Raw genomic sequence first — 22,228 nt, forward strand, 5'->3', positions numbered from 1 at the left:
TTTTAATCCATGTAATTAATTAATAATTTATAATTATACAAGATTTTAGACACAATATTTGAATTATGAAAATACTGTGGTGCTTCATCCACAACAAAATAAGAGTTTTTGAAAGGATACTGATAGGCTCTTTTTTAGCCATAAAGAAGTACTCAAGGCAGCACAGAGATGGTAAACAAACATACCTAAGAGCAAGTACATAAATCAAGCAGAATTAATAAAACAAAACCTAGTGTCTAAGAATGTAGCCTTAAGGTAAAATGTTTAGCCTTGCCAGAAAAATGAAGCAACTTGACAACATTTGTAATAGTGCCCTTGGGTGTTCATTGCAGCATCACAAGGGCACATCTAACCCCAGTTTCTCTCTCTAAGAATGTGCAGTAGGCTTTTGTTAATTTGCTGCCTCTTTGTCTTGCAGTCAGAGACATTTTTCTTGATTCTGAGTGCCTGCAGAGTCCAGCAGGAACTTGAAAATCACCACAGCTGAGCAAGTTGGCTTGGAGTGTGAAAGTCTGTAGCTTAGTGACTGGCAGAGCGCTACCAACGATGTCCAGAGACGTTGTAGAGTCTCCTTTTCTGCAGGTACTCAAAGCCTACCTGCATACAGTTCTGAGCAAGCTGCTGTACATGAACTAGATGATCTCCAGAGCTTCCTTTCAACCCCTACCATTTTGTGATTCTGTGATACTGCACATCTTTCACTCTGCATAACTAGAACAATTCAGGTGAATCCTGGTTTTGTCTGGTTTTCTTTTCATTCCTGCTAACCTTGTGCAAAAGGAAACGAGTCCATATTTGAGAGTAGTGCTTAGAATCGTAGAATCAAGCAGGTTGGAAGAGACCTCCAAGATCATCCAGGCCAACCTAGCACCCAGCCCTAGCCACTCAACTAGACCATGGCACTAAGTGCCTCATCCAGGCTTTTCTTGAACACCTCCAGGGATGGTGACTCCACCACCTCCCTGGGCAGCCCATTCCAATGCCAATCACTCTCTCTGCCAACAACTTCCTCCTAACATCCAGCCTAGACTTCCCCCAGAACAACTTAAGACTGTGTCCCCTTGTTCTCTTGCTGGTTGACTGGGAGAGAAGAATGGAACAACTCTAACATGGTTGCCCAGGGAGGTGGTAGAGTCAGCAGCCCTGGAGCTGTTTGAGAAGCATGTGGACATGGCACTTTAAGACATGATATGATGACATGGTAGTCTTAGGTGGGTGGCTGGACTTGATCTTAGAGGATTTTTCCAACCCAAATAATTCCATGAGTCTATGAGTCTACTTTCCCTGACTGTTCAAAGACCTCTCTTCTTAACAGGATGCCTTGCTCAGAGAGAGAATTGTACAGAATCATCAGCTAGGAGGCATAATTATGGATCTGGAAGCTACATGTCTCTTATCGATCTGAGGTGTCATTTGAGGCTTGTTTTCTTCATGAGGAATTCCTTAATTAAATCCTCTTTTTTAATTCATCCCATTCTGTGCTCTTAGGAAATTACTGGCAACAATAGTGGCAAATTACTGAGTACAAAAAAGTTTATATATCATGGCAATTTAGTTCATTTTAGCTCAACCTCCCACAGAGGACGTTTGTACACCTATTTCCTCTTCTGAATTGCACTTAAATTGTTATTGTTCTTAAGAATTTGCTACTTATCTTTGATACTGAATATGTGATTTTCCCTTTGTAATAATTTTAAAGGACTCACTTTAAAAAAAAATTAATTGTCCTTCTTCTTACATTAAGAAAATTGCTGTTGCCCAATGCAGTTTCAGGAGATATTACAAAGCACAAATGACTCAAATCCCTGTTGCCCTTTCCTGTTCCTACCTGTGTAATGTGGGTGTAAAATGTTTCCAACTCTGGAATTCTGGCATTTGTACAGCCCTTGCACTTGAGCTTCATCTGATTTCAAGTATATGACTACACAGTTTGTGAGTTCAGAGATGTAATACCGCAGGTTTATTTCTAGAATGCTTAATCATAATCACCATCATGCCCCTAACCTCTGATCCAAATTCATTGTGAGATACAGAGATGTTTTTTTCAAGCTAGGCCTTCAGTCTTAGAAAGATATTTGGAAGGCAAGCTACAATCTCATCCAATAAAATACTTACACAGGTCTTTACACTCAGCAGCCCTACTAGTCCCCTGCCAAAGCAGGATCTCCTAGGGCAAGCCACACAGAAACACATCCAGACAAGTCCTGAAAGACTCTAGAGAAGGAGACTCCACAACCACTCTGTGCAGCTTGTTCCAGTGCTCCGTCACCCTCACAGTAGAGAAGTTTTTCCTCATGTTGGGGTGTCCAGTTCTGGGCTCTTCAATTCAAGAGAGAAGTTGAGGTGCTGGAAGGTGTCCAGAGTAGGGTGACAAAGCTGGTGATGGGCCTGGAACACAAACCCTATGAGGAGAGGCTGAGGGAGCTGGAGAAGAAGAGGCTCAGGGGTGACCTCATTGCTATCTACAACTACCTGAAGGGAGGCTGTAGCCAGGTGGGGGTTGGTCTCTTCTCCCAGGCAACCATCAGTAGAACAAGGTTGGAAGAGATCTCCAAGATCAGCCAGTCCAACCTAGCACCCAGCCCTAGTCAGTCAACTAGATCATGGTACTAAGTGCCTCATCCAGGCTTTGCTTGAACAGCTGCAGGGATGGTGACTCCACCACCTTCCCTGGGCAGCCCATTCTAATAGTTCTGATGAGTAAACAGTGATTTTACCTGTGATGAGCACCTTACTTTAAGTAAGACCAAAATCTTTTGTTTGAGGCAAAGTACAGACTTAATAAAATGAGAATTTTGGAACCAAACAAACCAGAAAGTTTACTTGGGTGGAAAAAGAAGTATTGGTGCATTAATTGAAACATGACATTTTTCATTATAGAATACACAAAGCTTGCATACAGCTTTCCAGTCAGTTAAATAACAGATAAAGAATACAAAAAAAATATAGAGAGAAGGAAATAAAAGGCAGAACGAACTAATATTTAGAAAATCACAGTCAGTTGTTCAAAATATACAGCTTGGAATATGTAGTCCCAGATTTTAATGGGTGAGAGAAAATTTCCCCTCCAAATGTAGCCACATAAGTCATCAATTTGTCATTAATTAGCTGTAGTTCTTCTCCAGGATTGCACATCTGGGTTTTAAATGGCCACCAAACATCTGGGGAGAACAGATATGTCTCAGAAGGGAGTGATGATGGCACAAATGTGAGGCTGAGTGCCATGCTAGCCAGCTGTCTTTGTAAAAGAGAATGTTTTGTAAGTAGAAACAAAATAGAACCACTGGAGACAGTGCACTAAATGCTCCCACAAAGAGTTCATACTTCTGGATCTGATAAAAGCTGATTCACATTGCTCTCCAAGTCCTGCAGCTAGACTGGTGAATCCACCTCCATAATGCTCATACCTCCAGACACTGGGATCATATTAAAGATGCATTTCCAAAGGATGTAACCATTAGAATACCTCTATCAGCCATATATATTTCACTTGGTTTTCTGATGTCACATTTGTAACCTGTGGTGAATTCTATCCGTTATTCTGCTGCCCTGTAGATCAAACCACACATTCAAAAGGTTCATTTATTTGCAGTATTTACTAGGGAATCTCAGCAGACGTAGCACATTCCTTTCATCCATTTGATTATTTCTGTTCTAGAAGGCCCTTGGGCAGATAAAAGCCTCTGAGACAGTGTGCTGGTTTGAGGCTACTTGGAATATTTTAATGAGAGAAATTAGACTGTTGGCTGTGAAAAGAAAATAATAGTGATGTCTATATTACCCATTGGTCTCACTTAGAGATATAAAAGCCAAGAAACAATAACAAAGATTGTCAGTCTCTGTCTGCTTGATTATCTGGAGAAGGGGAGGCTCAGGGGTGACCTCATTGCTGTCTACAACTACCTGAAGGGAGGCTGTAGCCAGGTGGGGGTTGGTCTCTTCTCCCAGGCAACCAACAACAGAACAAGGGGACACAGTCTCCAGTTGTGCTGGGGGAAGTCTAGGCTGGATGTTAGGAGGAAGTTCTTCACAGAGAGAGTGATTGGCATTGTATAGTGAGGCACTTAGTGCCATGGTCTAGTTGACTGGCTAGGGCTGGGTGCTAGGTTGGACTGGCTGATCTTGGAGGTCTCTTCCAACCTGCTTGATTCTATGATTCTATGAATCGTTTAGAAACGTTTCTTACTGACTTTTGTATTTGCGACCAAATGTGCTTGGCCCAATTTCCCCACAGCAATTGTGGAAGTTTTTGGTTGTTTTGTGCTTTTTTTCATGAAGGTGGATGCTCACACGTGTCCAGGAATCTATAGCTTACAAACAAACAAAAAACAAGAACAAAACAAACAAATCCCAACAAAACCCCAAACCCCAAACAAGCAACTCCCAAAAAACACATCAACCAAAAAAAAGAGAGGTACAACAGAGAAAGTGAGAATCTAAACAACTGGGCAAAGTAAAGTGATATTATCTCCACAGGCATGGCATGTGAAATGCCAAGATCACTGCATGGGAGCTAAGGAAAAATGATAGTAATTATTACTGAACAGTAACACTTATCACCCTCAAAATTGTAGCTAGGTTGGGATCCCAATATGCCAAAGCTCTGTATGCCTGGCTGCACAAATTCATAGCAATCATTGCTCAAGCTTGTAATCTCAAACCAGTGTGATGACATATCAGAGCATCTCAAAAGAGATGAGAACTCAAAGAGATGTGTGAGACAATCAGAGGGAAAAAGATGATAGGGAGACTGAAAGCAGGACATATTGCTCTGGCAGCTTGAGGGACCTATAAGATGTTTGTAATATGTGGAGGAGAGGTTTGTGTTCCCCTTTGTGCCCTTGTACAGCACAGGGCAAAAGACCACATGTTATAATATATATGTGTTACTCTGATTGCTACCTTTGAATTGATACCTTGACCAAGTTCCTTCCATGCTTGCTCCTCTTTTCAACTCTTGTTGCTCCTACTTGTCTGTTTGAAGAAGCTCTCTTTAAGACAGCCTGCTAATTCCTTTGGGGCTGTGCTAGTTCGAAGCAGGATAGAATGCTTTGGTGAGAAGAACTCGATTACAGGCTGTGAAAGGAAAACAGTGGTGATGTCTACTTCACTCATGGGCTTGCTGAGATGTATAGGAACAAGAAATAAAAACATAGATAATCACTCTCGCTGGGGCTGCTGGCTGAGCTGCATCTCTCTGACCTCACCCTCCAGTTTGGACTAATCCACTTTGCTTCCTAACCCCCTGGCTGAACCTCCATTCTTCCTTGGGACTGGAGTAAGGTTTAGAGGGGTAGGGGGAAGGTGAAGGGACGGTTGGGAGCCCCTCCTGGGGACTCAGGTTTCTGGGAGGGCTGTTGTGTTTCTGTATTACCTTTTCCCTTGTCTATTTCTGTCTATAACTGTATCTACTGTAAATATCTGCTTGTATATTGTGCTATCTGTAAATATAAGCTTCATTCATATTTCCTGAGCTGGCTGAGCCTAGTCTGGGTGATTTCCAAAGTGCGGGGGAGCAGGGAACACCCAAACCATCACAGGGGCCTCTAAGTGCAGTGGATAAATATGAACCAATCTTTATATGCAAAATAAAATAACCAGATTTTTTTTTCTTAAAGGAAATGGTGTATAAATCATGTAACAAATGTTTTACTTCAGCTTCAGTTTAAAAGAATATGTGCTGGCTTTCTTGTGTCAAACATCAGGTTTAAAAGAATGCAATAATTTTAACTACACCCTGAAGATAAATAATCTAGATCAAAAAGGAACAAGAAAATGTGCCACAGAGAACACCAAAAAGAAGTAATTTCCCTCTTAAATTACTTTCCCATATAATTCAGCTGCTGTTGTTCATGTGTGCTGTCTTTTAATAGGCATTATGACTTCCCATCTTCTCCTGACTGCTATCAGTGTAATTATTTTTTTGTTTCTAAAGTGTTTCTTGTATGGCATCATTTAGAAAAATCTATCCCCCCTGCCTGCATGAATGGATCTCATCTCTCTTTCAAACTCAGCAAAACCATCTGAGAAATAGAGGGCAGATATGACTGTTCCTAAGTAATTTTCTTGCCGTAGAAGCTGATCAGTTTTCTTGGCTCTAGCTGTGGTTTTGATCTAGGTGCTTAGTGGAGTGGTATAAATAAAGAGCTGTATGAGGTTAGAGGACTGAATATGAGGTAACTGAACAAGTACATGAAATGCTATTTTCCAGCACCTTCAGAAAATCAAAGACCCCATCACATGCTATGTAGAAGGCCAGAACTTTCCTCCAAGTTTCTGCAGTAAAAATACTGGATGCATTTTAACCTGCCTCATCAGGCTTAACCTTCTGATTTTCTCTGATTCATTCTTTTATAAACACAGAGAAGGTGCATCTTGGAGTCTTGCAGAGGATGGACTAAATCCTAGAGGTGTGGCACCAATTACTGGCCCAGATTCATAGCAAATAAAGAAGCTGGGTATAGAAGTCACGGATGTGTCAGCTGGTAAAGTTGTTTGTCAGATTCAAGTGGTCAGAGGGCTTATAATCATCTGTGTTTGCTATTGATCTGAAAATGTAGACTCAATCTGTAAGAAAATTATTGATTTTTTATTTTGCTTCACTTCTTTTCTTTCTCTGATTTCCATTAAACTAAGTGTCATTCATATAAACCTCTTCTCCCTCCAGGCTTGTCACAATTCTGATGATTTCCCCACCACCCCCCCTGCATGGTTTTGCAATGATGAACACAAAATGATGAGAGCAATATTGTTTTATACTGCATTCTAAGTATCTCCAGCTTGGTACTATTAAGACACAGCTAGACTCTGCTATCTGTGCTGAGAGAAAGGCAATCTCTGAAGCTTGCCTTCTTGCTCTATTGTGGCAGCCTCAAGGAGGAAGAACATCGTTTGGGAATTTCCCTGCAGCAAATAAAACATGTCTTAGTTCTTTAGTGCTTCTTCTCCCTAAAACATCTCTCAGATGTGTGGTTGTTTGGTGAGCACCATGCATGGTTACACATGCACCCTGGGGAAAGTACCTGAATATTATCCCTTTTTAATTTACTGTAAATCAGACTCCCAGAAGGAATATAGTGAGAAGCTAATGAGAGATCTCGAACTCCTCTTCTGGCTGCCATATTAATAGAAAGTGGGTTTGGGTCCATTTTTGTTGCATCAAAGTGTTACATGACTGGATGAGGCACTTAGTGCCATGGTCTAGTTGATTGGATAGGGCTGAGTGCTAGGTTGGACTGGATGATCTTGGAGGTCTCTTCCAACCTCGTTGATTCTATGATTCTATGATTCTATGATTCTATGATTCTATGATTATGCAGGTGTCTTGAACTAAGTTTTAAAACCAGGTATGAAAAAAAGAAACCTACACTGCTAGAGGGTACCTGGGGGTACTGGTAGATAGTAGGCTGAAGATGAGGCAGCAGTGTGCCCAGGTGGCCAAGAGAGCCAATGGCATCCTGGCCTGCATCAGGAACAGTGTGGCCAGTAGGACAAGGGAGATTATTCTGCCCCTGTCAGGCCACACCTTGAGTGCTGTGTCCAGTTCTGGGCTCCTCAATTCACAAGAGATGTTGAGGTGCTGGAAGGTGTCCAGAGAAGGGCAACAAAGCTGGTGAGGGGCCTGGAACACAAACCCTATGAGGAGAGGCTGAGGGAGCTGGGGGTGTTTAGCCTGGAGAAGAGGAGGCTCAGGGGGGACCTCATTGCTGTCTACAACTACCTGAAGGGAGGTTGTAGTCAGGTGGGGTTGGTCTCTTCTGCCAGACAACCAGCAATAGAACAAGGGGACACAGTCTCAAGTTGTGCTGGGGGAAGTCTAGGCTGGATGTTAGGAGGAAGTTGTTGGCAGAGAGAGTGATTGGCATTGGAATGCGCTGCCCAGGGAGGTGGTGGAGTCACCGTCCCTTGAAGTCTTCAACACAATCCTGGATGAGGCACTTAGTGCCATGGTGTAGTTGACTGGCTAGGGCTGGGTGCTAGGTTGGCCTGGCTGATCTTGGAGGTCTCTTCCAACCTGGTTGATTCTATGATTCTGATTGCAAGAATAAGATGTTTTCTGCCTTCACCCCTAATCTGTGCTGTTTAAAGTCTCAATCTCAAAAGGTAGCAGGCATGTGAATAATCCCATATTTCCTCTTTGTAGTGAAAAGAGCAACAAAGAGGCTGATCTTCTTTAGTGTTTGAAACTCTAATCCAAGACAGGACATCTGAAAATTCATGGGCACTCACAGTCCTTCAAAAGCCCTGCATACTGTTAGCAGTCATGAGGATCTGCAGTCAAGTTCTAAGACAGAACAGGGATACATGTTCCCTGGACACAAACCTCAAGCTTCTTTGCCTGAGCAAAGAGCCCTTTCATACCTTTCTAGGTACTCGTGCCCTTGTGGCAGCTTCTTGCTCAGGCTGATCAGCATTGATCCTGCTGGTAAGGCATGTGTTGAACAGAATAATTTCCTGTCTGACCTTATTTGATTATTTGCTGTGTATTATTAACTAATTGTAACCTGACAGCTCTATTAGTTTGCTACACAAATGCCTGTTTAGTCAGAAGAGGAGGTTGATAAATAAATCGATGGTCTTGCTTCCCCTTAAATGAAATTGGTAGTTTTAGGTAATTTAAATAGCTTATTAAATTAATGGTGTGATATTCAGGACAAGGGTCAAGGCAACAGATTTTGAGGACTGAGAATCTAAAATCATTGATAAAACTATTTCTGAGGATAAAGCACATCGTTGCCATATCGAGAGTTCATTTCTTTTAACTACATCTCTTACACTTCTTTAATTGTCCTTGTTGCTTGTTTTGTACTTTAATTACAGTACAAACAGACTCTATTCAAAATTCAGTTAGGTCCTCTAACTCTTGAATTTAGAGCAAGGGAAACATTTAGTGATCTTTTCTTTACTGGTGATGGGGAACAACTGTAAATTAGGTGGTTTAATGTGATACTAAGCTTCCTGTGGTTATTTCTGACTGGTTTGTGTTTTGTTACTAATTGTTAGCATATAAACTCTCCATTTTCCTTTCTTTGACGTGCTTTAGACTTCATACTTTCTTCATCTGTTCTATTGAACTTTCTTGCATTACAGCTAAGGGATTGGCTCAGTTACGTAGTTCCCTGTGGTTTTGGTAGTAATTGTACACACAGCTGGAAATAAGAGATATGAGGAATTCTTAGCTAAAAAGGCACTAAATCTAAGACCACAAATCTAAGACATTGAAACATTAAGGCTAACATTAAGTCTTTATGAAAATGAAATTATGTCTGATTTGCTTCCCACAAAGAACTGTAATTAATTTCAATGTTCAAGGTCAAAACTGTGGAGCACTGCAATTAATTTTGGACTTTCCCCTTAGGTGATGGGCCTTCAGAGTAGCTGCTGCATCCACAGGGCTGCCCTAGGTAATGGAGAGGTCCTGGGAGCAGTGGATGCACAGTATAAACTCAGTGGCTGAATGTCATCTCTACAGGATGGCTGAACCTGTCATACAGGTGATGCAAAGAGCGGTGACAAAAATTACAGCATCCTAGTCAGAGGCATAACTTTGTCACAAAGATCAGAGAAGGACCTGCAAGCAGAGAGCTGGAAAGGGCAGAAAGTTTGGAAAGGGGGATTGGAAAAGGATAAATATCTTATCATTCTGGAGTTTTAAATCATTTCTCATCATACTGATGACTGCATCACTCTGCAGCAACTGAACCAAGAAACTGTATTGGGTTTGCCATGGCATTTAGAGGCTGATGCTTAGCACCATTGATCGTTGTAGGATTATATGCATGGTCTGACCTCAGGTTTACAATCATAGAATAAAGCTGTAGAATCATAGAATGCTCTGGGTTGGAAGGGACATCCAAAACTAGTGGATTTTCTTCATGTATCTCATTTCATTTTAGAGGACATCAGATAAACTTGTGTTGCAAACCTCCAGATGAACCCCACCCTGTATCTGTCCTCTAGATGGGCTATGGGCACAGCATCTACAAGCAAGAGAAGTGGGTTGTATAAACTAGTCCTGCTTTCCCACAGTTGAAAATGCTGTCATAGAATCATAGAATCAACCAGGTAGAAAGAGACCTCCAAGATCATCCAGTCCAACCTAGCACCCAGCCCTAGCCAGTCAACTAAACCATGGCACTAAGTGCCTCATCCAGTCTCTTCTTGAACACCTCCAGGGATGGTGACTCCACCACCTCCCTGGGCAGCCCATTCCAATGCCAATCACTCTCTCTGTGAAAAACTTGCTCCTAACATCCAGCCTAGACTTCCCCTGGCACAACTTGAGACTGTGTCCCCTTGTTCTATTGCTGGTTGTCTGGCAGAAGAGACCAACCCCCACCTGGCTACAGCCTCCCTTCAGGTAGTTGTAGAGAGCAATGAGGTCCCCCCTGAGCCTCCTCTTCTCCAGGCTAAACAGGCCCAGCTCCCTCAGCCTCTCCTCATAGGGTTTGTGTTCCAGGCCCCTCACCAGCTTTGTTGCCCTTCTCTGGACATGTTCCAGCACCTCAACATCTCTCTTGAATGGAGGGGCCCAGAACTGGACACAGCACTCAAGGTGTGTCCTGACCAGCGCTGAGTACAGGGGCAGAATAACCTCCCTCGTCCTATATTTTGCTGATTATTATCTGTAAAATGTTGCTATGACTGATGATCCATTTCCTGATCTAGGGTAGGGTGTCCCTGCCCATGGCAGGGGAGTTGGAACAAGATGATCCTTGTGGTCCCTTCCAACCCTGACTGATTCTATGATTCTGTGACTGCGAAGAATCAATTATTATTAAAATTAGTGGTCGGTGGTGGTGAGAATATTGAATAACAACTTTAATAAGCAATATTAATTTTGGAATAATATCATCTTGCATTAATTAATCTCCCCTTCATAACACACATTTATAGGATGTAAGCTCTTCCAGTATTTCAGCATATGCTTTCAGTCAAATATATTCAATATATTTCAGGAGTATCCTATTTTCCGGAGATCTGCTTTGAAAACAGAAGTCAAACAGAAGAGCTAAATTAAAATCATAACCTCTCCATTGCTTTGAGAATGAAGAGCTATTTTCTGCCAAGTGTTTCTGAAAGGCAAACTTTGATGTTTGTTATTTCGCTTCCAAAACAGAATGAGTTGTTACAGTGCATTATGTAGAGCTGAAAGTCTTCTCCACAGCCCCCATTATTTATAAGTATTTTTCTTTTCTCTTTTAAGTGCAAAATCCTTGACTGGAAGACAATGATCTATTACATAAATATATCAGTGGATAGTGTGAAGGGTTGTATATATGTGGAAGCCATGGCGAAAGGGATAACATATAATAAATCCATTTCAAATGAATGTAGGTGAATGGCACACATTCTCTTGTGCAGTGGAAAGTTTTGTGCAGCCAGCTCAGAGATCTGCTCCTAACTCAAAAAATAACTTTTTGTTATTGCCTTTTAAAAATTTACATCTGCCTTCCTGCCATCTAGTCTCAAGGCACTTCACCTTAGGAGACCACATACAATTACTCAAAATGTATGAGAGAACTTCACAGCTCTGCAACAGGAGGCTCCAGAAAGTTTGTTGTATTTCATTTGCACTGTTACTGCTAATTGCAGCTGTTTGGTCTTTTCTCATCTGTACACACGAAACTGAAAGGCCTCACGGTCTGACATCTGCTAGTGTGGAAAGGGAAGCAGTATTTATAGGTATGAGGATGAAAGACTACTTCCACTGATACATCCAGCCATGGTTTATTACCTGCATTGTCACTGCAAGGATAAAGATTGCTATGTCTTATCATAGAATCATAGAATCAACCAGGTTGGAAGAGACCTCCAAGATCATCCAGGCCAACCTAGCACCCAGCCCTAGCCAGTCAACCAGACCATGGCACTAAGTGCCTCAGCCAGGCTTTGCTTCAACACTTCCAGGGACGGTGAGTCCACCACCTCCCTGGGCAGCCCATTCCAATGCCAATCACTCTCTCTGGGAAGAACTTCCCCCTAACATCCAGCCTAGACTTCCCCCAGCACAACTTCATTCCCAAATGAAGCCCTTCCAAGCTGCATTTAAGCAATATTGACAACATATTCTGTCATCTCCCCAGGTTTAGGCTGCCCTCTGCAATGATGATGTATTCCTTTAAGATCACCTTAATGGTGGAACCTGGAATCCTCATCTCTACTGGTAATGGGGCTAGCTTCAAAAGCTTGTACGCAGCTAATAAAAGAGTGTATTCATCTCTGAGTTTCATATCACCTCAAATGTAGATCTGACAGTGGCAGAATTAAACCAGCACTAATAAATGCAAGAAAAATGGGTTAATAAAACACTCAGCCCATACTCGTATGCATAGGACAGAGAACAGAAGAATCATAACCTCTATCTTGATCAAAATACAGTTCAAAACAGCAGACTGGATGCTGCTTGATGAACTCTGTGCAGTTGTTCTCTAATGGTTCCTCTAAGGTAAGCAGATAAAGTCAAGATGTGATGTGAAGAAAAATATCACTTGTCTACATTTGGGAAGATTTCCCTTTCTTTTTTTCATTCTCTTTTTTTGTTTTCCTTTATCTTTCACTTTTCTGTCCTTGATTTTTAAGGCTACAACTTTCTGCTTCTGATTCTGTCTTACTAAATCTGTGAATACAATGTTTATTGTATTTCCTCATCCTTTAATATAAAGAGTTAATTGTCATTTGGCTTGCAAATACAGGTTTTAGGAAGGGGTGTATATCAACATCTACCAGCTGGGAAATGAGCAGTGAAAATGACTCCAAACCCAGGTAAATAAAAGAGCAAATGATACATTGCAAAGCTGTTTCTGACAACTTCACCCTTGATGATGGACCCTGGACTAATAAAATCCAGAAGCTCCTCATGACCACCAAATGAACAATTGGATTTTCAGAACTTGTTAGAAGTTGTACAATTCAAATACAAACAGAGAGCAAAATTAGATCAAATTTTCAGTACTTTTATGTACCAAAGATAGTCTAATGTTACTTTTACAAGTACAGAAGTAATTGCTTCAGAGTATAGAGGAAATTGCCTATAACGTCCCTGAGAACATGGCTTTATGAAAGTTGTAGTAAAACTAATTTTCAATAGTTTCTCTTCCCATCATTTCAAAAGAAAATATAATTCATTTTTAGTGTTGGGAGTTCTTGAGAAGTCCCAGCAAAGAGCTGAACACTTCAAAGACAGAACATGCTTCACACTTCTGCTGGCATCTTTTCCTTTCCAATTACAATAAACCCCTATTTTTATCATCTCTTAAAATACCTTTTAAATCAGCTTACAGCACTGCTGTCTGAAGTGCTAATCTGCTGATAAGTTTAAAAGTTGATTTGATTTCAAACATCTTGTTTCTCTCTTTTACGAGCTGCCTCATCTCCATCTGCAGGAGCTTCCAAGCTTCCAAGCATTAGAGAAATGATCCGCAGCTGAAATCAGTAATATTTCTATTAGTCTAAAGGCTGAGCAAAGCATGATTCAGGGTTTCAGACTTCCAATGTCTTCCTCTAGAAAGGTAATTAATTATTGCTTTAAAGCAAATAACAAACCTGGCAGTTTCCTATTGTATGCACTTTTACCTCCTGTACAGTACAGTAACTTTGATTAGTTAAGTACTCAGCTATCTCACTGACCAGCAACACTTTCTTCTGGAGACAGCAACCTGAATCTCTATTCACTTTCATAGAGATCATTAGTGTCTGTCATACCAAGAAAGAATCAAGCTCATGTCAGACTTCTTGCTGACAAATGAGACTATTCTTGTTTCCAATAAATTATTAGCATGGGTTGAATTGAATCTTATGATGATATTCAGTACCATGATGCTGTCATTCCAGCTTCAGAATGAAAGTACTGGCTGGAGGAAAGTATCGTGGGACAGAAGGTTCAGATTGCAACAAGAGAGTCTTCCTGTTCTGGTTGCTGCTTTCAGTTTTGTTTCTTGGTGTGTGGTTCTTTACTACTGAGGTGGCTACAGGACAGGACAGGACGGGATGGGGAGGTGGGGGGAAAGGGTAGGTCTCTGTCTCCCACTGCTTCTTCTGCATTTCACAGAATCACAGAATCAACCAGGTTGGAAGAGACCTCCAAGATCATCCAGTCCAACCTAGCACCCAGCCCTAGCCAGTCAACTAGACCATGGCACCAAGTGTCTCATCCAGTCTTTTCTTGTACACCTCCAAGGTCAGTGACTCCACCACCTCCCTGGGCAGCCCATTCCAATTGTAAATCACTCTCTCTGTGCCATACATCATCTGATAACCTTATCCTAGAGTCAGATCCATTAGTTGTCTGAATAGCAGGTAGTGATATGTTTCTAAACTTTTAGATGATTGAAATTTCCATCTGAGATGAAAATTGGGTGCAAATGAGGGAACCACTAAGTCCAAGCACCAAAACAATGCAGCACCATAAAGAAGGCCTGTGTCAGGTGCTGTGCAGGAGCTCTGCAGGCAGGCTACTGTTGATGGGTGTGGATGTCGCCAGTTTGTGCCATATTTCCTGGAGACCAGAAGCTGCTTCTGGGAGAGAGTAACTTCAGCACCTGATACTCATCCACTTCAGAGATTGTTTCTAGTATGACCTTAATTTTTTTGAAACCCATTTCAATCCAATGTTCATACTAGTATTGTGACCTTTCGAGCTGATATCCTAGCTCAGACATAGGGGACAGTTGAACATTCCAGGGATAGGCCATAGAATGGCAACAGTGGATAAGTTAATATCATTTCATTGGAGCATCAAGAGCTTTATGCCTGGAAGCACAGCTTGTTCTTTCCCCTTGCTGGCTTCTGCTGCTTGAGCTGCGCCTGCTGCTATCTTCCCCTGCTGCTGTTTTGGCTGCTGCTGCTTTTGCTGCTTCGCCGCAGCTTGACCCCTTCCCCATCTCCCTTCAGGTTATGATTATTTTTTCTCTAGTAGTTTATCTCTCTTTATACTGTTATACTTACACTATAAGAAACACAATTTCATCTTTCCCTGACTTTCCAAAAAAACTCTGTGTTGTGCTGAGTTTATTCTACCGGGGGAGGGATCCTCCCTAACCCAGGACATTAATTTTGACACCCAACGTGGGGCACGATCTTGGTTTGTTTTTTTTCTTTTGATTGATTATCAGGATAAGGAAGCCAGGGGAAAATGAATTTGTTTGGTATATTTTAGCCCATCATTTCTTCAGTTTTGACTTTATCAGTTCAACAGTGTTTTACCACTCTGATGCATTACCAGGTGTGTTTGTTCTTCGCTGAGATGGCCTGGAACTCGCTAAAAGCTGTGCTAGCGAAGGTTGGACATTTTGTTATGGATGTTTTAGGGTTTAGGAATGTTGCTGAGGGTGTGCTGCATATTATGCTGGTGTCAGAGACTAGGAATTATTTGGGAGAGCTGAGTTATCCAGTGGTCTGCCTAGTATGTTTGTACTTGATGTTTCTGGCTGCTATTGTAGGTCTGATTGTAGTTTGGAGATGAGAGAGATGCAGGAATAAACAGGCTACAAGTGAGGGTTTTAACCTATTCCAGAGGCATCCTTTGCTGTCTCTCATTCTCTGTATCTTCCTCCAGGAAAGACTGGTCAGTCTTCACTTAGTGGTCCTGATGTTTACCTCCTGATAGTGAATTCAAAGAGAGTAGCATGTGAGCAACAGAGAAATCTGTCAGCTTTCATAGGGACAGCAGCTATCATGCAGATATATCTCATTCCTGCATCTATTAGCTGTTGAGCCATCATTTATACCTGTAAGCATTTATATCTGATTGGTAGTGCTGTATCTATGGCTGCAGATCTCACAGTTTCAGAAGCAAGACCTGCAAGTACTGCTGAGTTTGAGCCCTTGACCCTTTGTAGCTGAACTACCTTATTTCTACAGATGATATGGAAAACCTTGAATTTAAATCTCATTTCTTTCCTGCTGCTTCTCTACCTTTCCCTTGTTCAAAACAACAATATGTTGTTTATTTAGTTTATACACAAGTGAGTTATAACCACAGCTTGCAATTCAGGGTAGTGCTGTGTGAGTAGAATGGATGATGCATGAACTTAGCCATTTTGGTGCAGAAGGGAGCAGGCAATGTAGAAAAAGAAGCATCAGTCATTATTTCTGGAGGAGTAGTGACTTCCTTTTATCCATACAATTTTATGAGACTCCTTCAGCCCTTTCACAGGGCTCTGAGCACATCCTGCCCTCCTGGCTGTTGGGCTGCAGAGTACACATGCACAGCGTCCTGCTCCATTTCACCTACTGACCTATGGTTACAACTCACAGAGTATCTTACATTCTAAAGAGCATTCTACTAACAACCTGATCAGTATATGTCAGAACTCCTGGTTCACAGTATAAGGGCTTTCTTAGATCCAATCTGACAATTGTGAACGTGACACTGTTGTGCCACACTGTGATTTGTGCTGCAACTGGCTCTTTCCTAGGATTCAGAAGCATCCTTCTGTGACTTTTTCAGTAAACAACTGGGGAAATCTTAACTGTCCTCATTATTTTGTAAATGAGTGAGGGGATGAACTGCAGATATTGGGAAATGTTAATGTGTTAGTAGGAGCTGTATTCGGTAAAATGTGACCCTGAGGTCTGCAATGAGAAAGGGAAAGTAACTTGTCATTTATGCCACCTACATGTGGTAAAAAGATGAGACATGGTTAGCTGTAGAGAGATCACACTGACTCATCCTGTTGCATGTGTAATCATGAGTCATATTGGCACAGATAGAATAAGATAACAGGGTGACCTGAATGTTCATGTATTCTACATACAAAGTGGAAATGAAGGAAAGTCACTATGGCTTTGATCAATTAATGTTTTTTATGACTCCCCTCTAGCTGGTTCCTTCTCCTTTTGACACACAGCTGCCTATCTATTTCTTACTTGGGGCCCTGAAATGTTTCTGCCTTTATTTCACAGGGTATCCAACCAAAGGGTTCAAACAAGTGGCACTAACAGTCAGGAGACTGCTTTCAAACACCATTTCCCAAAAGAGGGAGTAGGAAGAATAATCCTTTTAAGTATGAGATTTGCATTCAGTGAATATTGGAAAATTCCTCAGGTGCTGCAGACTCTCAACATCCACTGCCCCAGCCCACTTAACACCTACTACTTCATCCATGACAAGCAAGCTTATGCTCTGGCTTTTTACCTTCTCGTCACAAAGCATGTGTGTAAAACTGATGACTTGCAAATAGGACTCCTCCTGAGAGCAAGCAATCTGCACAGCCTCCTTGCTCTGCTGGTTCTGAAAAGAGAAAGACGCTTGCAAGCAAAGTCAGATACCATTGCTGTGCTCCTAGGAGAGCACTGCCACACTAAGAATACTAAGCAAATAACACTTCTTTGAATGAAAATGCAGGAACAGATGCACTGTAGCAGACCAGACCCTCACCTAACTCAGCATCCAATTTTATCCAAAAATGGAGATGAGAAGGCTGCAATGCCTTCAAAAAACATACAGTATTCAAAACCTGAGTGTGTCCCCGAGAGATTGGATCTAGCTTTGAAATTGGCCTTGCTTTGTGTAGGAAGTTAGCCTGGAAAACCTTCTGTCAGAGGCTGAGACAAACAATATGTCCCAGCATCTCAGGAAAAAAGCTTGTCTTCAACCAAATTTCTGAGAGTGCTAAGCAGGCATCCAGTTTGTACTCACTGTCCCAGAAATCCCCTCCTGCGTGAGCTCAGACCCCCAGGAGCTCCCCAATATGCAACAACTGGACAAGAAACCAACCGGGGAACACGGAGTGAGCTTTGCATGCTAACATGGGACCACCTGCCTGACTGCTCAGCTTGCATGGACTGAAAGACCACCACACCTGGAACCGAGCTCCTGTCACCTAGCACACATAGGAGGTGAAGGCTTCCTGTTGTGACAGGGGATGCTGGCTCTGACCCAACCACAGTCTCGCAGCTCCTGGTTTATCGACAGCAGCAATCACTTTGGAGAAACTGGCTGGACAAGGCAGGGCTCAACCTTGAAACTCCCTACCACACTGAGCATGCCCAACACCACTGGACAGTGGGCCTGGCTAGGCAAATCACTCCAGGAAGATATTCGATGAGGCATCCAGGAAGAAGAAGAGAAGCTCCAACCTGCAAACTGGGGCATTCCCCACCCACTCTCTTCAAATGGACTTTCGGGATGCCGAATGACTCCGAGGTGACCTCTCTTCTCTCTGCTTGGGGGTATTTCTTTCTTTTCTTTCTCTTTTCTCCCCTGCCTCTCTTACTCTTTCCCTCTCCTCATCCCTATCCTTGTGTGTGTATGTGATGTGAATGCAATAAAGCTAGCCTATGCATTTGACACCATTTGTATCTTAATTCTGCACCTGAGAATCCGTACCTCCCATACCCGGCATTCCTCCAGACTGGGACACCTTCAGAAGACCCTTTGAACCTAAACTGTTCCATTAACTGAAGAAGCCTTTTCTAGTAGTAAACTGAAGATGACCACAGCCTTTAATTCACAGCTCTTGCTGCAGTTGTGGAAAGTAGCACCTCCTGTACTTCATTAGAAGAGCAAATCCCCATTGCACAGCACACTGTTATACAGTCCAAATCTACAGACTTAGTTTAGTTTTATTTACCTGTCAGACTCTGGTCCAAATGAATTAATGTCTCAAGCACTCTGTGACATAGCAGACTCTGAGTTGGGACAAATGTGTGCTTTTCAGTTAAGATAAGGAACAAACTATGCCAGCTGAGGAGGGTTTTGCCAAATCTGCATATTCTCCACCGAAATAAGGAGGCTTGCTGTGCACTGTGCAGAGGTTAATAAAACAAAAGGTCTTTTTGCCCCCCAACTCAGTTAGTGGAAAGGATTAATGTTGCCCTTCCTCTTACGTGCCTTCCAGCACTTTCCATGTGAATTAGGGGAAACCTCTCAAAGCCATGAAACAACACCACTTTTGCCAAGGAATAAAAATGACTAGAACACATTGGCAGGTGTGTGCCCACCGCTGAAGACACAAAGAACAGGACTCAGAGAAGACACTGCTGGAACCCCAGGTGGTGATCTTCACCTATTCTCTCTCTCCCCTTCTCTTAGATATATCACATACATATATGTGAGTGTGTATATATATATGTACACACACACACATATGCATTACTTTAGTCAGGCAGTTAACCATTAAATGTCTTTTTGTATGGACCTATAGGGTAAGTCTCCTTAATTTGGCCCAAAGAAATAATTCATAGAATCATAGAATCAACCAGGTTGGAAGAGACCTCCAAGATCAGCCAGTCCAACCTAGCACCCAACCCTAGCCAGGCAACTAGACCATGGCACTAAGTGCCTCAGCCAGGCTTTGCTTGAACACCCCCAGGGGCAGTGACTCCACCACCTCTCTGGGCAGCCCATTCCAATGCCAATCACTCTCTCTGCCAACAACTTCCTCCTAACATCCAGCCTAGACTTCCCCCAGCACAACTTGAGACTGTGTCCCCTTGTTCTGTTGCTGGTTGTGTGGGAGAAGAGACCAACCCCCACCTGGCTACAGCCTCCCTTCAGGTAGTTGTAGACAGCAATGAGGTCCCCCCTGAGCCTCCTCTTCTGCATGCTGCACACCCCCAGCTCCCTCAGCCTCTTCTCATCGGGTTTGTGTTCCAGGCCCTTCACCAGCCTTGTTGCCCTTCTCTGGACACATTCCAGCACCTCAACATTTCTGATCCTGAGTCACTCTTTTTTCCTTCCTCCACCTTAGATCAAGCAGGATGTGACAGTACCAAATAGTTAAACATGTCCCTGAATACCCTCATTGGCCACCATTCCAAGGGAGATGTTTTGCAGAAGAAAAAGCACGTTTCTTGTGTGCAGTCTTGTTCTAAGTAGTGAAATATCTTCCTGGGATTTTTTCAATAACACTGTTGCAGTGAAAGATTAATTTGGCCCAAGACAAAAACCTTTGCTTTTTTTGCTGCTCAGTCTTTAATATAAAATTCTGAAGTTTGTCTGTACGGATCAAATCTCTGTTCTTGACAGATTGGCCACACCTGCCTTTCTTAGCATGAGTTTGGCATGCTCAAGTGGAGTGAAGCTCACAAGCAGAAGGTCTTTAATATTTTAAAATCTGTGTTTGATATCTTTGTAACAGAAATACAGAGTCATCAACAACTCATGCCTGAAATTCATCATGTGAAAAGCCACAGGCTTTGCATTTCTCATTCAAAGACTGTCTTCTGATGCATCATGAAAGGAGTGCAGTGAATCTCTTCAGCAACAATAAAAACACATTTCTTCCTTCCTGAGACAACCAGGGACCAATAAAACAGTGGAATAGAGACAGAGAAAGGAGATGCAATTTCTGGATGCTTTTACCCAGGCAAAACAGCCTCCTAAAATGCTCCTTGGGGCTTTTATCACATTTATTAGCAGCTTTACAGAAAGAGCTTCTCAGAGATATGCAGCATTTAAACAACTGACCAGGCTGTGCTCGTTAGAAGGGGAGAAGAGCAAGTGTGCAAGTGTTGGAAGATCAGAGCCAACAGTTGCATTGTCCATAGGGAATGGTATTTTCCAACTGGCCGTGCAGGGGAAGCATCCCACTTCTTTTGCTCTGCTACACAGGATCTCTGCTGCTGCCCTCAGTAACTCTACCAAGGTACAGACTTCATGCTCCTGTAATGCTGTAAATATTACAGAGCCAATGGGAAGAAATGTTGCAAATATTCCTCCCACTGCAGAAGATGCTGTAATTGAAAGCTTAAAGCTAGCTCTCCTACAAGACCTTCATCTGTCTGCATGAGAATTGACTCAGAAATAAGTATTACCTGTTTTGAATTACTTACTCAAGGCTTATCCTTTGAACTTCTTACTCAAATTCAGGTGAACTCACAAGGCACATCCAGCTAAATACTTCATAGACCACATAAAGTTATGTGACAAACACTTCAGCACTGAAATCAAAATATCTGCAGTGGGGAAAAAGGGATTTGCTCAAAAGAAATATTGATTATTGTTTATCAGACTGAACAAAAAAATGAGCACAGTGATTCATTTTAGTTTTTGAGGAGATGTTCCTTAATCTGAAAGAAAGTGATTCATTAGCAGATGCTTTAATAAATCAAAGGGGAGCAAAGGCTGAAGCCTGTGACTTGAAAAGATGGAATTTGGGGCTTGTGTTTTCTTTTTCTAAATCCATTTAATATATAACTGTGCTCCCATTTGCCAGACTGGAAAAGGAGATTTGAACTTGTGTCTTGGAAGATTTGAGACAGATCACCATATACTCTATCAAAATAAGGCTTTTATGTGGTCTCCCTCTAAATTCATCATCTGAAATGTGACCTCACTGTCTTTCAGCAACTGCTTGCACATTTTGTTATAAAAAGCAGAAGAGAAGCAAAAAGAACTATACCTGTGTGGCAAAGAACTTCAAGGCAACAGGTTTGAAGTCAGACTTCCTTTTTGCAATATGAATATGACTCAAGGCCTCCCATTTTTCCCCATGAAGCTTTCAATCACTTGTTCCCCACTCTATTTTACTGAAATTCAGACCTTTTTCTTCCCCCCCGAAAAAAAATCTCTAGTTGAAAACAGTTGGAACAACATTAGCACATTCTTTACTAAATTAACTAGTTGTCAAAAATATTTTGCCTGCTTCTAGGTAGAAGTAACATCATTTGGTCAACTAGGTTTTAATAAAAGCTGTATTTGGACTGGTCATAAGCTACAGGCAGCACTTAGAATCATAGAATCAACCAGGTTGGAAGAGACCTTCCAAGATCAGCCAGTCCAACCTAGCACCCAGCCCTATCCACTCATCTAGACCATGGCACTAAGTGCCTGATCCAGTCTTTTATTGCACACCTCCAGGGATGGTGACCACTCCCTGGGCAGCCCATTTCAATGGCACTTGACTTTGAACTCTTACTCTCTTTGCTATGTATAAATTGAATGTTGAAATAGCTTCTGGTACACCTTTGTGCAGCAACCAACAGTGGTAGAGAAAGAAAAACTGTGTAACAAATTTCTACCTCAGGACTATCTTTAAATTATGTTTTCATTAACTTTAGAGATACCAAGGGATTCTAGCACAGCTGAGAGAGATGGTCTATCTTTGCATTATTCACTTCTATGTTCACTTCTTTCTATTCCTTGCTTTTCTCTTTGAGCTTAGAAGATAATCCTTCATTAAATTAAGGTTAGGGAGCTGTAGTTTCATCTAAAATATCATTATTTCTGACATTTCAACATCAGAATGCCTGTTGTTATTTTGTGAACAGAGTCAAGAATTTC

The sequence above is a fragment of the Pogoniulus pusillus genome, chromosome 18 (genome assembly GCF_015220805.1).
Source record: "Pogoniulus pusillus isolate bPogPus1 chromosome 18, bPogPus1.pri, whole genome shotgun sequence".
In the NCBI taxonomy this organism is placed as follows: domain Eukaryota; kingdom Metazoa; phylum Chordata; class Aves; order Piciformes; family Lybiidae; genus Pogoniulus; species Pogoniulus pusillus.